The sequence below is a fragment of the Salmo salar genome, chromosome ssa18, assembly GCF_905237065.1.
Source record: "Salmo salar chromosome ssa18, Ssal_v3.1, whole genome shotgun sequence".
NCBI lineage: Eukaryota > Metazoa > Chordata > Actinopteri > Salmoniformes > Salmonidae > Salmo > Salmo salar.
In genome coordinates, this window is record NC_059459.1 from 21,310,107 (window position 1) to 21,324,557 (window position 14,451).

The window sequence follows — 14,451 nt, forward strand, 5'->3', positions numbered from 1 at the left end:
ATTTACATGTAGACCTAACAATTGGTGAATCGATACAGGGTTAGGTACCTTAAGGGGAGTCAGGTATTAATATATTTACATTATTGCACAAAGCACCGTGCATGTAAGTCCTCCAGGACCAGAACATGCTACATTTCAATGGCTGTCAAGGCCATTTGGCTTCATTAGCTTACAGTTTGATTTACAGTAGTTAGCTACTGTAAGTACGCAGATGCTATTGCCAGGTCTCACATCTTGGTCAACTGAACTTTTGCTACTCTTCCTTAAAGTAATTAGCTCAACTGTTGAAGGTTTGACAAAAGGACAGCACATCAGCTTTTCTAGGCCAGCCTTCAGGTACAACATGTTGAAGCATTCTGGGATAACCAAGCCAACCAAGCCTCATTAGTGATTTTCAAAAACCTTTCGCTTAGTTAGCAGGCTTGTTCCCGCTTCACAGTTGGAGTGAGATTGAAAATATGACTTAATTGAGCAGAGGTGAGGACAGCTTGACAGGTGCGTGGCAGTTGGAAAGGGAAATGCTTTGTGATTTGGCACTGATTGACAATATAATTTCCTCAAAGCTAAACTGTACGAATACCCATTCTTGCATTCTAAATAGTAGGTTGAATGGGTATGCAAAAATGTAAAGTTTTATATTATGTGAAATTTCTTAAATTGAGTATGCTTTAAATGCCATGACATCATACCCTTTTTAGACTTTTCAGATGTTTGACCTATGAAAAACCAACTGTCAAAAACCACTTATTTTGAAAGTAGATTACCTTGTATCTGGGTGCTATTTTCGTTTAAAAGGTCACTATCCAAAACACAACTGAAAGTATTTATGGACATTATAAAACCATAAATTGGTACACACTCAAAAAATGAATCACAGTGTCCTAAAGAAAGATGAAGAAGCTAAGTTAAATGCTAAACCTAGTGTTTCCCAATATATGTCTATGGCACCGTTCATGTTTAATGTAATGGAAGTGAAGTGAAGGCCATTAAGCCTAGCTGGTGACTCAGCAATGTATATTATATATTCATAGCAATGCTTTTTCAAATAGTTTCACATAAAGAGTCTCATTCCTTTTCTTTCAGAGGAGTAAGGGAGTCTCTTTTGGAGTCAAGTCAGCACAGCTGAAGTGATTGTGTAAAAGTATGAACTGGCTGTGGAAAATGCCAGCCTCAAGTATTTCCTCACAGTTCAGTATTGACATTCTGTATTTTTCAAACAGACTTTTGGCTAACAAATCAGTTGGTCTTGGAGGGATTAGTGTAGACTTGAAAGAAGCCTGTCAGCCATAATACAGAGGTTTGTTTTCACTCCAAACCAGACAGTTCCTCCTCATCATACTGTCTCAGACAGACCTTAGCTACATTATGTCTCTGTACACTTAGATGGCTTCCTTTCCACTTCTCAAGTCCATGGTTGACCATGTGTGAAACAAAAGTATACGGTAAATCCATTTGAAATCAATCACTTTTTGACAGCATCCCTTTTGATTTAAACATTCCATACATGTTTGCCCATGGAAGAAGTGGTCAGAAAGTGACATTTTGCACCTAAATGCCAAAACATTCAGGAGATAAAGGTGCTCAAAGTTGACCCATTTTGCATACACTAGCATTCCATGAGACATCCATGTCTTCATCACTGGGAAAGATAAACGGTTGAGTTTAATATAATTTAAAAGCAGGTTAGTCAAACTATTTGATCATTTCAACAACAATTCTTTGGGGGAAAAAATGTTGTCATTTTCTTACCTTTAACGTCAATTATCTAAAAACGTATAAACTCAGATTTAGCTTTGACCCTATTTTACGTCATCTGAGGTTTTTGTGTTGTGCCTGCCATCGGTTGAGACAACATGCTCTTGAATATAGGGTGGGTGTCATTTCAATCATATAAATATAATACATAGAATGGACCTAACCCTTCAGACCACTGCGATTTAGCTGGTACACCATTGACATTTAAATTGAATTGACATTTTAACTTGTAATTATTACCACAAAGATGGGCCGCTGGTTCACACACCGGTGAATGTTAACTTCAGTGGTCATGTCTATGCTATTATCTATATATATATTTATTTAAAATATATATATATATATATATATATATATATATATATATATATATTATATATATATATATATTTGCCATTTTTTATGATTCTACAGATAAGAGACAGAACAGGTAGAGGGCAGTTACACACACGGATCCCCTCCAAATCAAACCCACCCAACCCCCCATGCTCTAACAGAGTCCCACCCCAAAACCAGATTTAAAGCAGGCATGATATACAATGAGTAATATAATCAAATAGTAAAAAAAAAAATACTAAGATATTATAAAACAAAAAGTAAAAAAATATTTAAAATAATGATACCATTTCTAATTTGGTTGGTTTATGGAGTTGTGAAATTAGCTGGGTCCATGTCTTCTACAAAGGATAGGAAAGGTTGCCAGATATTATAAAATGTAATTGCAGATCCACTAAGGGAGTAGCGTATTTTCTCTAGCTTGAGATGTTCTTAACTTCCTTTATCCAATGGTTAAAAGTAGGAGGAAACCCATCCTTCCACTTAAATAGTAGAAGACGTCTAGCTAGAAGAGTGGTAAATATCAGCATGTTGCCATACTACTGTTTAGAGGGGCCTCCTGTGGTGCCACTCCATGGAACTGTTTAGAGGGGCCTCCCATTGTGCCACTCCAAATAATGCAATAAAAGCAGAAGGTTCTATAGGTCTTTCCAGTATCTTAGAAAACGTCTCAAAATTAATATCCAGAAATCTGTCAATTTTGGGCATGTCCAAAACATGTTTATTAAAGTACTGTAGCAGGAGCCTGCTTACATCGGTCACAAGTGGGATCTATTTCTGGTCTAATCTTGGATAATTTTGCCTTTGACCAATGCAGCCGATGAACTATTTTAAATTGAATTACATCATGTCTTAGACATATAGATGAAGAATGTATTCTCTGAAGGATACTCTGCCAGGTTTCGTCTGAAAGTTGTTCACCTAAATCCTCTTTCCATTGGTTCTTAAGAGAGTTTAGGGAATCCAGATTGTGCGAGTTTATATGAGGGTTCACTTTAAAAATATAATCTAGAAGGGAGGTAGGTGGGCATTATGCCCTCAATCTCACACAAATGATCAAGGAATCTACCAGGTAAACCCCCAAATGAGTAAACATGGGCACGCTCATAGGTATCATCCTGACCAACTTGCCCTCTAAATACACCTCTGCTGTTTTCAACCAGGATCTCAGCGATCACTGCCTCATTGCCTGAGTCCGTTATGGGTCCGCGGTCAAACGACCACCCCTTATCACTGTCAAACACGCCCTAAAACACTTCTGCGAGCAGGCCTTTCTTATCAACCTAGCCCGGGTATCCTAGAAGGATATTGACCTTATCCCGTCAGTAGAGGATGCCTGGTTGTTCTTCAAAAGTGCCTTCCTCACCATCTTAATAAGCATGCCCCTTTCAGAATTTTTTTAACTATGAACAAAAAAACATCCTGTGGTGCACTGCACTAGCTTCGAATAGTCCCCGCGATATGCAACTTTTCAGGGAAGTCAGGAACCAATATACACAATCAGTTAGGAAAGCAATGGCTAGCTTTTTCAAACAGAAATTTGCATCCTGCAGCACTAACTTCAAAAAGTTTTGGGACACTAAAGTCCATGGAGAATAAGAGCACCTCCTCTCAGCTGCCCACTGCACTGAGGCTAGGAAATACTGTCACCACCGATAGATCCATGATAATCGTGAATTTCAATAAGCATTTCTCTACGGCTGGCCACGCTTTCCACCTGGCTACCCCAACCCCAGCCAACAGCTCTGCACCCCCCGCAGCTACTGGCCCAAAAGTCTTCGAAAAGCCAATTCGAAAGCAAATTGAACAAGCAGATCATCGACCATCTCGAATCCCACCGTACCTTCTCCGCTATGCAATCCGGTTTCCGAGCTGGTCACGGGTGCACCTCAGCCACGCTCAAGGTCCTAAATGATATCATAACTACCATCGATAATAAACAGTACTGTGCAGCCGTCTTCATTGACCTGGCCAAGGGTTTCGACTCGGTCAATCACCGTATTCTTATCAGCAGACTCAACAGCCTTGGTTTCTCTAATGACTGCCTCCCCTGGTTCACTAACTACTTCTCAGATAGAGTTCAGTGTGTCAAATCGGAGGGCCTGTTGTCCAGACCTCTGGCAGTCTCTATTGAGGGTGCCACAGTGTTCAATTCTCAGGCCGACTCTTTTCTCTGTATATATCAATGATGTCGCTTTTGCAGCGGGTGATTCTTTGATCCACCTCTACGCAGACGACACCAATCTGTATACATCTGGCCCTTCTTTGGACACTGTGTTAATAAACCTCCAAACGAGCTTCAATGCCAAAGAACACTCCTTCCATGGCTTCCAACTGCTCTTAAATGCTAGTAAAACTAAATGCATGCTCTTCAACCGATCGCTGCCCGCACCCGCCTAGCATCACTACTCTGGACGGTTCTGACTTAGAATATGTGGACAACTATAAATACCTAGGTGTCTGGCTAGACTGTAAACTCTCCTTCCAGACTCACATTAAGCATCTCCAATCCAAAGTTAAATCTAGAATTGGCTTCCTTTATTGCAGCAAAGCCTCCTTCACTCATGCTGCCAAACATACCATCGTAAAACTGACTATCCTGCCGAACCTTGACTTCGGGCGATGTTATTTACAAAATAGCCTCCAACACTCTACTCAGCAAATTGGATGCAGTCTATCACAGTGCCATTCGTTTTGGCACCAAAGCCCAATATACTACCCACCATTGCGACCTGTATGCTCTCATTGGCTGGTCCTCGCTACATATTCGTCACCAAACCCACTGGCTCCAGGTCATCAATAAGTCTTTGCTTGGTAAAGCTCTGCCTTATCTCAGCTCACTGGTCACCATAGCAGCACCCCCCCGTAGCACGCGCTCCAGCAGGTATATTTCACTGGTCATCCCCGAAGCCAACTGTCACGTCCTGACCATAGAAAGCGTGACAGGGTTTTTGTGTCTAGTTTATTTATGTCTATGTTGATTCTAGTTTCTTTTTTCTATGTTGGGGGTTTTGTCAAGTTTATGTATTTCTATGTGGGGTTCTAGTTTCTGTATTTCTATGTTGTTTTTTTTGGGATGATCTCCAATTAGAGGCAGCTGGTCATCGTTGTCTCTAATTGGGGATCATATTTAAGTTGTTGTTTTTCCCATTAGGTTTTGTGGGAGATTATTTTGAGTAAGTGTAGGTTGCACCTCTTTGTCACGGTTTGTTGTTTTGTTTATTAGTTTATTTGTATGTCTTGCATAGTTTCACAGTTTAAATAAAATGTGGAACGATACACACGCTGTGCTTTGGTCCCATTCTTCAAACAGTCGTGACAGAATCTCCCACCACCAAAGGACCAAGCAGCGTGGTAAACAGGAATGGACATGGGAGGAAATATTGGACGGGAAGGACCCTGGAGGCAGGAAGGGGAGTATTGCCGTCCAAGGGAGGAGATTGAAGCAGCGAGAGCAGAACGGCGATATTACGAGGTGTTATACCGTCAAGGCAAGCACGAGAGGCAGCCCCAAACCAACACATTTTTTTTGGGGGGGGGCACACAGGGAGTTTTGTGGAGTAAGGTTTGGGACCTGAGCCAACTCCTCGTGCTTACCGTGGAGAGCCGAGGGGTGAACCAGAGCCAGTCAGGGAGACGAGTGAGGAACTCGACGCAAGATTCCGGAGAGAGGTGTTGGCATTGAGAGCGCTGCAGAGCGGGCGTGCTGAGGAGCGTGACACCAGTCCGGTGTCATATGCACCAGTTTCACGCATCTGGCCTTCAGTTAGCCTCCCCAGTCTGGTACGTCGTGTGTCTCCTCCACGCACTCGCTTTAGGGAGCGTGTGACCTGTCAGGCACCATGTTTTGCGGTGATACGCACGGTGTCTCCAGTGAGCATTTACAGCCCAGTGCGTCCTGTGCCAGCACCCCGCACTTGCCGGGCTAAAGTGAGCATCCAGCCAGGACAGATTGTGCCAGCCCTACGCTCCAGACCTCCAGTGCTCCTCCACAGCCTAGTACGCCCTGTGCCTGCTCCTCGCACTCGCCCTGAAGTGCGTGTCACCAGTCTGGGGCCACCTATCCCGGCTCCAAGCACTAGGCCTTCAGTGAGTCTCTCCAGTCCGGTGTGTCCAGTTCCTGTTCCCCGCACTCGCCCTGAGGTGCGTGTTACCAGTCTGGCGCCACCTGTGCCAGCCCCACGCATCAGGCCTCCAGTGCGCCTGCCCAGTCCGGGGTGTCCTGTTCCTGCTCCCCGCACTCGCCCTGAGGTGCGTGTTACCAGTCTGGCGCCACCTGTGCCAGCCCCACGCATCAGGCCTCCAGTGCGCATTCCCATTCCAGAGCTTCCGGCGACAGTTCCCAGTCCAGAGCTTCCGGCGACGTTTTACAGTCCGGAACCTCCTGAGACGGCCCACAGTCCGGAACCTCCGGCGACATTTTACAGTCCGGAACCTCCTGAGACGGCCCGCAGTCCGGAACCTCCTGAGATGGCCAGCAGTCCGGAACCTCCTGAGATGGCCCGCAGTCCGGAACCTCCTGAGACGGCCCGCAGTCCGGAGTCTCCGGCGACGGTCCGGAGTCTCCGGCGGCGATCCGGAGTCTCCGGCAGCGGTCCGCAGTCCGGAGTCTCCGGCGGCGGTCTGCAGTCTGGAGCCTCCGGCGATGATCCGCGGTCCGGTGACACGAAAGCGGAGGGATCAGCTGGCGGAGCGGGGGCTTCGCCCCGAACCGGAGCCGCCTCCAATGCTGGCGGATAAGCAGGATGTGAGGGTTCTTCGTCCCGCACCAGAACCGCCTCCGATGCAGGAGGATCCGCGGGATGTGAAGGTTCTTCGTCCTGCACCAGAGCCACCACCGACATTAGACACCCACCCTAACCCTCCCTGTTTATTTTTGGTTGTTTAAGGTTGTGCATTTGGAGTCCGCACCTTTGGGGGGGTACTGTCACGTCCTGACCATAGAAAGCTTTTATTTTCTATGGTAAAGTAGGTCAGGGCATGACAGGGTTTTTTTGTCTAGTTTATTTATGTCTATGTTGGTTGTAGTTTCTTTTTTCTATGTTGGGGGTTTTGTCTAGTTTATGTATTTCTATGTGGGGTTCTAGTTTCTGTATTTCTATGTTGAGGTTTTTTGGGATGATCTCCAATTAGAGGCAGCTGGTCATCGTTGTCTCTAATTGGGGATCATATTTAAGTTTTTCCCATTAGGTTTTGTGGGAGATTATTTTGAGTAAGTGTAGGTTGCACCTCTTCGTCATGGTTTGTTGTTTTGTTTATTAGTTTATTTGTATGTCTTGCATAGTTTCACAGTTTAAATAAAATGTGGAACGATACACACGCTGCGCTTTGGTCCCATTCTTCAGACAGCCGTGACACCAACACCTTCTTTGGCCGCCTATCCTTCCAGTTCTCTGCTGCCAATAACTGGAACGAATTGCAAAAATCACTGAAGTTGGAGACATATATCTCCCTCACTAACTTCAAGCATTGGCGTGTCAGAGCAGCTTACCAATCGCTGCAGCTGTACACAGCCCATCTGTAAATAGCCCATCTGACCAACTACCTACCTCTTCCCCATATTTGTTTTTTAGTTTTTTTCTGCTCTTTTGCACACCAGTATTTATACTTGCACATCCTCTTCTGCACATCTATCACTCCAGTGTTAATTGCTAAATTGTAATTACTTCGCCACTGTGGCCTATTTATTGCCTTACCTCCTTACTTCATTTCAACACACTGTATACAGATTTTCTATTGTGTTATTGACTGTACGTTCGTTTATCACATGTGTAACTCTGTGTTGTTGTTTTTGTCGCACTGCTTTGCTTTATCTTGGCCAGGTCGCAGTTGGAAATGAGATCTTGTTCTCAACTGGCCTACCTGGTTAAATAAAGATGAAATAAAATAAATAATAATTTATGGGAAGTGACTAGAGTATGAAGATACCTGCAATTCCGTAGTTTTGTATCTAAAGAAATGGGATCTAGGAATATTGAGCTTTTGTACTAACTGTTCAAAAGATGCAACATCTGTATCAATGTACATGTTGTTCAGTGAGGAGATCCATTTTCCAGACTAGATATGAAATGCCCGGTATAATAATGGAGAGAATGTATTGTTCTTTAATAATACTTCCAAATGGTTTGAGAGTATAAAATAGATCATCCCACTCCACCCGATTGATAACAATATCTCTGGAGTGTCAGATGAAGAGGGAATAAAAAGCATATTATAAAGACTTCTGATGTTGAAAAAAGAATGACAATTTTTAATGAAACCAGTTTGATCTGTAGAGATAATGGGGGGAAGGACTGACTCAAAACAGCAGGCAATCATCTTAGAAAGTATCTTTACATTACGATTCAGTAAAGAAATTGGCCTATATGAACCACACTCAACAGTGTTTTTTTTCGCTTTTTCAGAATAAGTGAAATTGTTGAGGGTAAAGAGTTTGAGGAGAATGATTACTCAAATTTGGAGAGCAAGAGAGGAGAGAGTTGATCTGAGATTTTTTTGTTGTTGAATTAGCTCGGAAATCCGTCAGGTCCAGGGGATTTACCACACTGCATAAATTTAATTGCCAACACATTCTCTTCTACAGAGAACTGTTCTTCTAATTCAGCAGCTATCTCAGGTTCAACTGTAGGAATATCTATGTTCTCAAAAAAGGTGTGGAGTAAGGTAGCATTACCAGCGGATTCCAAAGTGTATAATTGTGAGTAAAAGTTATGAAAGCATGAATTGACCCCTAAATGATCAATACATTTGTTACCCAGCTCGTCAGTTATCTCAGGTAAGGTTTGATTTGCGGTTCTCTGACGCAGCTGGTGTTCTAGCATTTTCCCTGATTTTGCTTCATGTTCATCATTTTGGTATCGAGATTTACTAATTAGATTTTGAGCTTGTCGGGTTGAAAGAAAATCAAACTCTGAAGTGTCAAACATTGTTTTAGTAAAGAGTTACTTGTAAGTTCCCCTAGGTGTGGAATGTTGCACTTCCTTAATCTTGCACTGTACGAAATAATTTGGCCCCTTAGATAAGCCTTCATTGATTCCCATACTGCTGTAGGCGACAGTCCAGGGGTTTGATTAAGCTCGAGAAATAGTTACATTTGAGATGATATAAAAGCAACAGTTTCTTCTGATAGCAGTAGTGATTTAAGCCGCCAAGGGCAATAATTAGGCTGTGTATTTGGTATAAGTGGTTTCATAGTGAGCGGAGAATGATCCGAAATGATTAAAGCTTGGTAATTACATTCGTGATAAGTGGCAGAAATCTATTGTCTAGGAAAAAGTAGCCTATACGTGAGAAGGTCTTATGAATTGGTGAGAAAAATATTACTTTCTAGCTGTGGGATTGTGGAAACGCAACACATCAAATGTGCCATATGTCTTAAGAAATAACTGAATTGTAGATACTGTCTTTGATGAAGATGATACCTTAGGAGAGCTATGATCCAGATGGGGCTATAGTACACAATTCATATTGTACTAGTATTAGGTGGTGTGTGTCCATATTTGGTAATCGAGAAAATACATTTGTGAAGAATGAACTGTTATCCCAATTGCATAAATGTTAGCCAAGATAACAGGTGTGTTATACAGTCTTCCTACTGCTATAATGAAACGGCCTGCTGAGTCTGCCTCTGCACTTGACATTGCGAACGGTATGTTTTTACTAATTAAAATGGCTGCTCCTCTAGTTTTAAACGAGAGTGGTCGAAAGTGCAGAGATGTGTCTCCTGAAGAAAGGAGATATCAACTTTAAGGTGATTTAAATGAGAAAGAACCCTTTTACATTTATTTATTTTATACATTTTTTATTCCACCTTTATTTAACCAGGTAGGCAAGTTGAGAACAAGTTCTCATTTACAACTGCGACCTGGCCAAGATAAAGCAAAGCAGTTCGACACATATAACAACACAGAGTTACACATGGAGTAAAACAAACATACAGTCAATTATACAGTAGAAAAATAAGTCTATATACAATATCAGCAAATGAGGTGAGATAAGGGAGGTAAAGGCAATAAATAGGCCATGGTGGCGAAGTAAATACAATATAGCAATTAAAACACTGGAATGGTAGATTTGACAGTAGATGAGTGCGCAAAGTAGAAATACTGGGGTGCAAAGGAGCAAAATAAATAAATACAGTAGGGGAAGAGGGAGTTGTTTGGGCTATTTATAAATGGGCTATGTACAGGTGCAGTGATCTGTGAGCTGCTCTGACAGCTGGTGCTTAAAGCTAGTGAGGGAGATAAGTGTTTCCAGTTTCGGAGATTTTTGTAGTTCGTTCCAGTCATTGGCAGCAGAGAACTGGAAGGAGAGGCGGCCAAAGGAGGAATTGGCTTTGGGGGTGACAAGTGAGATATACCTGCTGGAACGTGTGCTACGGGTGGGTGCAGCTATGGTGACCAGTGAGCAGAGATAAGGCGGGACTTTACCTAGCAGGGTCTTGTAGATGACCTGGAGCCAGTGGGTTTGGCGACGAGTATGAAGCGAGGGCCAGCCAACGAGAGCGTACAGGTCGCAGTGGTGGGTAGTATATGGGGCTTTGGTGCCAAAACGGATGGCACTGTGATAGACTGCATCCAATTTGTTGAGTAGGGTGTTGGAGGCTATTTTGTAAATGACATCACCAAAGTCGAGGATCGGTAAGATGGTCAGTTTTACGAGAGTATGTTTGGCAGCATGAGTGAAGGATGCTTTGTTGCGAAATAGGAAGCCAATTCTAGATTTAACTTTGGATTGGAGATGTTTTATGTGAGTCTGGAAGGAGAGTTTACAGTCTAGCCAGACACCTAGGTATCTGTAGTTGTCCACATATTCTAAGTCAGAACCATCCAGAGTAGTGATGCTGGATGGGCGGGCAGGTGCAGGCAGCGATCGGTTGAAGAGCATGCATTTAGTTTTACTTGTATTTAAGAGCAGTTGGAGGCCACGGAAGGAGAGTTGTATGGCATTGAAGCTCGTCTGGAGGGTTGTTAACACAGTGTCCAAAGATGGGCCAGAAGTATACAGAATGGTGTCGTCTGCGTAGAGGTGGATCAGAGACTCACCAGCAGCAAGAGCGACATCATTGATATATACAGAGAAGAGAGTCGGCCCAAGAATTGAACCCTGTGGCACCCCCATAGAGACTGCCAGAGGCCGGGACAACAGTCCCTCAGATTTGACACACTGAACTCTGTCGGAGAAGTAGTTGGTGAACCAGTCGAGGCAGTCATTTGAGAAACCAAGGCTGTTGAGTCTGCCGATGAGGATGTGGTGATTGACAGAGTCGAAAGCCTTGGCCAGGTCAATGAATACGGCTGCACAGTACTGTTTCTTATCGATGTCGGTTAAGATATCGTTTAGGACCTTGAGCGTGGCTGAGGTGCACCCATGACCAGCTCTGAAACCAGATTGCATAGCGGAGAAGGTACGGTGGGATTCGAAATGGTCGGTGATCTGTTTGTTAACTTGGCTTTCGAAGACCTTAGAAAGGCAAGGTAGGATAGATATAGGTCTGTAGCAGTTTGGGTCAAGAGTATCCCCCCCTTTGAAGAGGGGGATGACCGCAGCTGCTTTCCAATCTTTGGGAATCTCAGACGACACGAAAGAGAGGTTGAACAGGCTAGTAATAGGGGTTGCAACAATTTCGGCAGATAAGTTTTGAAAGAAAGAGTCCAGATTGTCTAGCCCGGCTGATTTGTGGGGGTCCAGATTTTGCAGCTCTTTCAGAACATCAGCTGACTGGATTTGGGAGAAGGAGAAATGGGGAAGGCTTGGGCGAGTTGCTGTGGGGGGTGCAGTGCTGTTGACCGGGGTAGGGGTGGCCAGGTGGAAAGCATGGCCAGCCGTAGAAAAATGCTTATTGAAATTCTCAATTATAGTGGATTTATCGGTGGTGACAGAGTTTCCTATCCTCAGTGCAGTGGGCAGCTTGGAGGAGGTGCTCTTATTCTCCATAGACTTTACAATGTCCCAGAACCTTTTTGAGTTTCTGTTGCAGGAAGCAAATTTCTGCTTGAAAAAGCTATCCTTGGCTTTTCTAACTGCCTGTGTATATTGGTTTCTAACTTCCCTAAAAAGTTGCATTTTACGGGGGCTGTTCGGTGCTAATGCAGAACGCCACAGGATGTTTTTGTGTTGGTTAAGGGCAGTCAGGTCTGGAGAGAACCAAGGGCAAATCTGTTCCTGGTTCTAAATTTCTTGAATGGGGCATGCTTATTTAAGATGGTGAGGAAGGCATTTTTTTTAAATAACCAGGCATCCTCTACTGACGGGATGAGGTCGATATCCTTCCAGGATACCCGGGCCAGGTCGATTAGAAAGGCCTGCTCGCTGAAGTGTTTCAGGGAGCGTTTGATAGTGATGAGTGGAGGTCGTTTGACCGCTGACCCATTACGGATGCAGGCAATGAGGCAGTGATCATTTCACTGGGTGATTTAAAGATTTAACATTCCAGCTAGCGGCCTCCCGGGTGGCGCAGTGGTAGCTGTGCCACCAGAGATTCTGAGTTCGAGCCCAGGCTCTGTCGGAGCCGGCCGCGATCAGGAGGTCCATCGGGCGATGCACAATTGGCCCAGCGTCGTCCGGGTTAGGGAGGGTTTGACCAGCAGGAATATCCTTGTCTCATTGCGCACTAGCGACTCCTGTGCACGCTGACCAGGTCGCCAGGTGTACGGTGTTTCCTCCGACACATTGGTGTGGCTGGCTTCTGGGTTGGATGTGCTTTGTGTCAAGAAGCAGTGTGGCTTAGTTGGGTTGTGTTTCGGAGGACGCATGGCTCTCGACCTTTGCCTGTTCCGAGTCCGTGCGGGAGTTGCAGCGATGAGACAAGACTAACTACTACCAAGTGGATACCACGAAATTGGGGAGAAAAAGTGACCGAGCAACCAGATGTCCCTCTCATGATATTAGGCCTAGCCATGTAAAGTCAGGTGGAAAAAGGATAGAAGCCAGATTACAATAACAACTGATCCATTAAATTTTTTTCCAAAAATAGCAAAGAAAAACCCAACATTTGAAGAAGAATTAAAAAACATAAACAAACAATACTCTGAAGTCTGGTATATAAAAGAAAACACACCCTGATCACCTTGGTCACCTAATAGAACAAGGTAATCGCTAATCCACACGCAAAGATATTCACACATGATGTGCTTGTAGTGTGGAATACTAAACCTATCGAGAAGAGAGCCCTGCTGAAATAATGAAGGATTTAGAAGAAGTTGCGCATAATAAATAAATAAGAATGACTTATTTACAACCCAAAACTAGGCTGTTTTAAAAGAAAGTATAAAACATTTTTATAAATCACAGCAAATAGACATGAGCAGCTTCATGGTAATAAAATAAAACGTTAAAACAAAAGGACTTTTGACTCACCAGAACTAAGGCACTAACGTTACCTAATAATAACAATATCAACTGATACCACTGGCAACGCTATACAGTATCTACAAACGAGAGACTGAGTCTGCAGTGGTAGAAACATTCGTCCATTACCCTAATCGCCAAATAGGTAAACATTCAGTCATTTGCTTCGTCCGACCTTGGTAGAATATTCGCCTTTACAAAGGCCATTGCCTTATGGGGTCTTGGAACTCTTTCTCTGTGCCATTGTATGTTATACAGAGCCGGGCAGGAAAAGGGAAAAGCTGCACCATACCGAACGTTGGTCCGTCCACAGAGCAGACTCTTGACATTGTTGAAGCGGCAAGGTCACAAGCGACGCTGGGCGCATAGTCTGAGAAGATAGAGATGGGTGCTCCGTTGCATCGAAGTGGGCCAAATTCTCTGGCACACCGAAGAATATCAATACAATCCTGACAGTAGTGTAGTTTAGCCACAATGACGCAAAGGTTTTCCGCCAGGCTTTCTTGCTTGAGAGCCTTGTTGTGAGCGGTCTACAAGGATGTATTTTTCCAATTTGAGGGCTTCCTTCAATAACTTTGAGACCGATGAAGTAGAACTTGAGCCCGGGTCCTCAGCTACCCCCATGATCCTGAAATTGGATCTTCGCATATAACCTTGTAGATGTATGAATTGTTCCTTAAGGCTAGCCACATCAGTTCCGAGCTTCTTATGGAGTTTGTAGCGTAGTCGTGTCGTCTGAGCATGTTGACAAGCCTTGTTCCATGTCGGAGACAGTTTTCTTAACTGTATCCAGTTCCTTACGAACCATTGCTGTATGCTTTGTGAGTTTATTCTTGACTGCTTGTAATATCGACTTAATAAAATGAAAGTCCTCACTAAGCACCTCCTTGAGTTCCGACTTGAGTATAGATGAAGAAGCAAGAATCTTGGCCTTCAAATCCATTTGCTGAAGCACACGAGCTCCTCGTCTTGGGCCTAGTGTTTTCTCTTTTGCAGGTTATGCGGAATTTA

General features: G+C 43.8%; 1 protein-coding gene across 2 annotated transcripts in view; it reads left to right on the forward strand.

The window, feature by feature from the left end:
- The window catches only part of LOC106577034 (disintegrin and metalloproteinase domain-containing protein 12), a 158,452-nt gene that overhangs the window by 95,581 nt on the left and 48,420 nt on the right, over positions 1-14,451 (forward strand). The window lies entirely within an intron of this gene.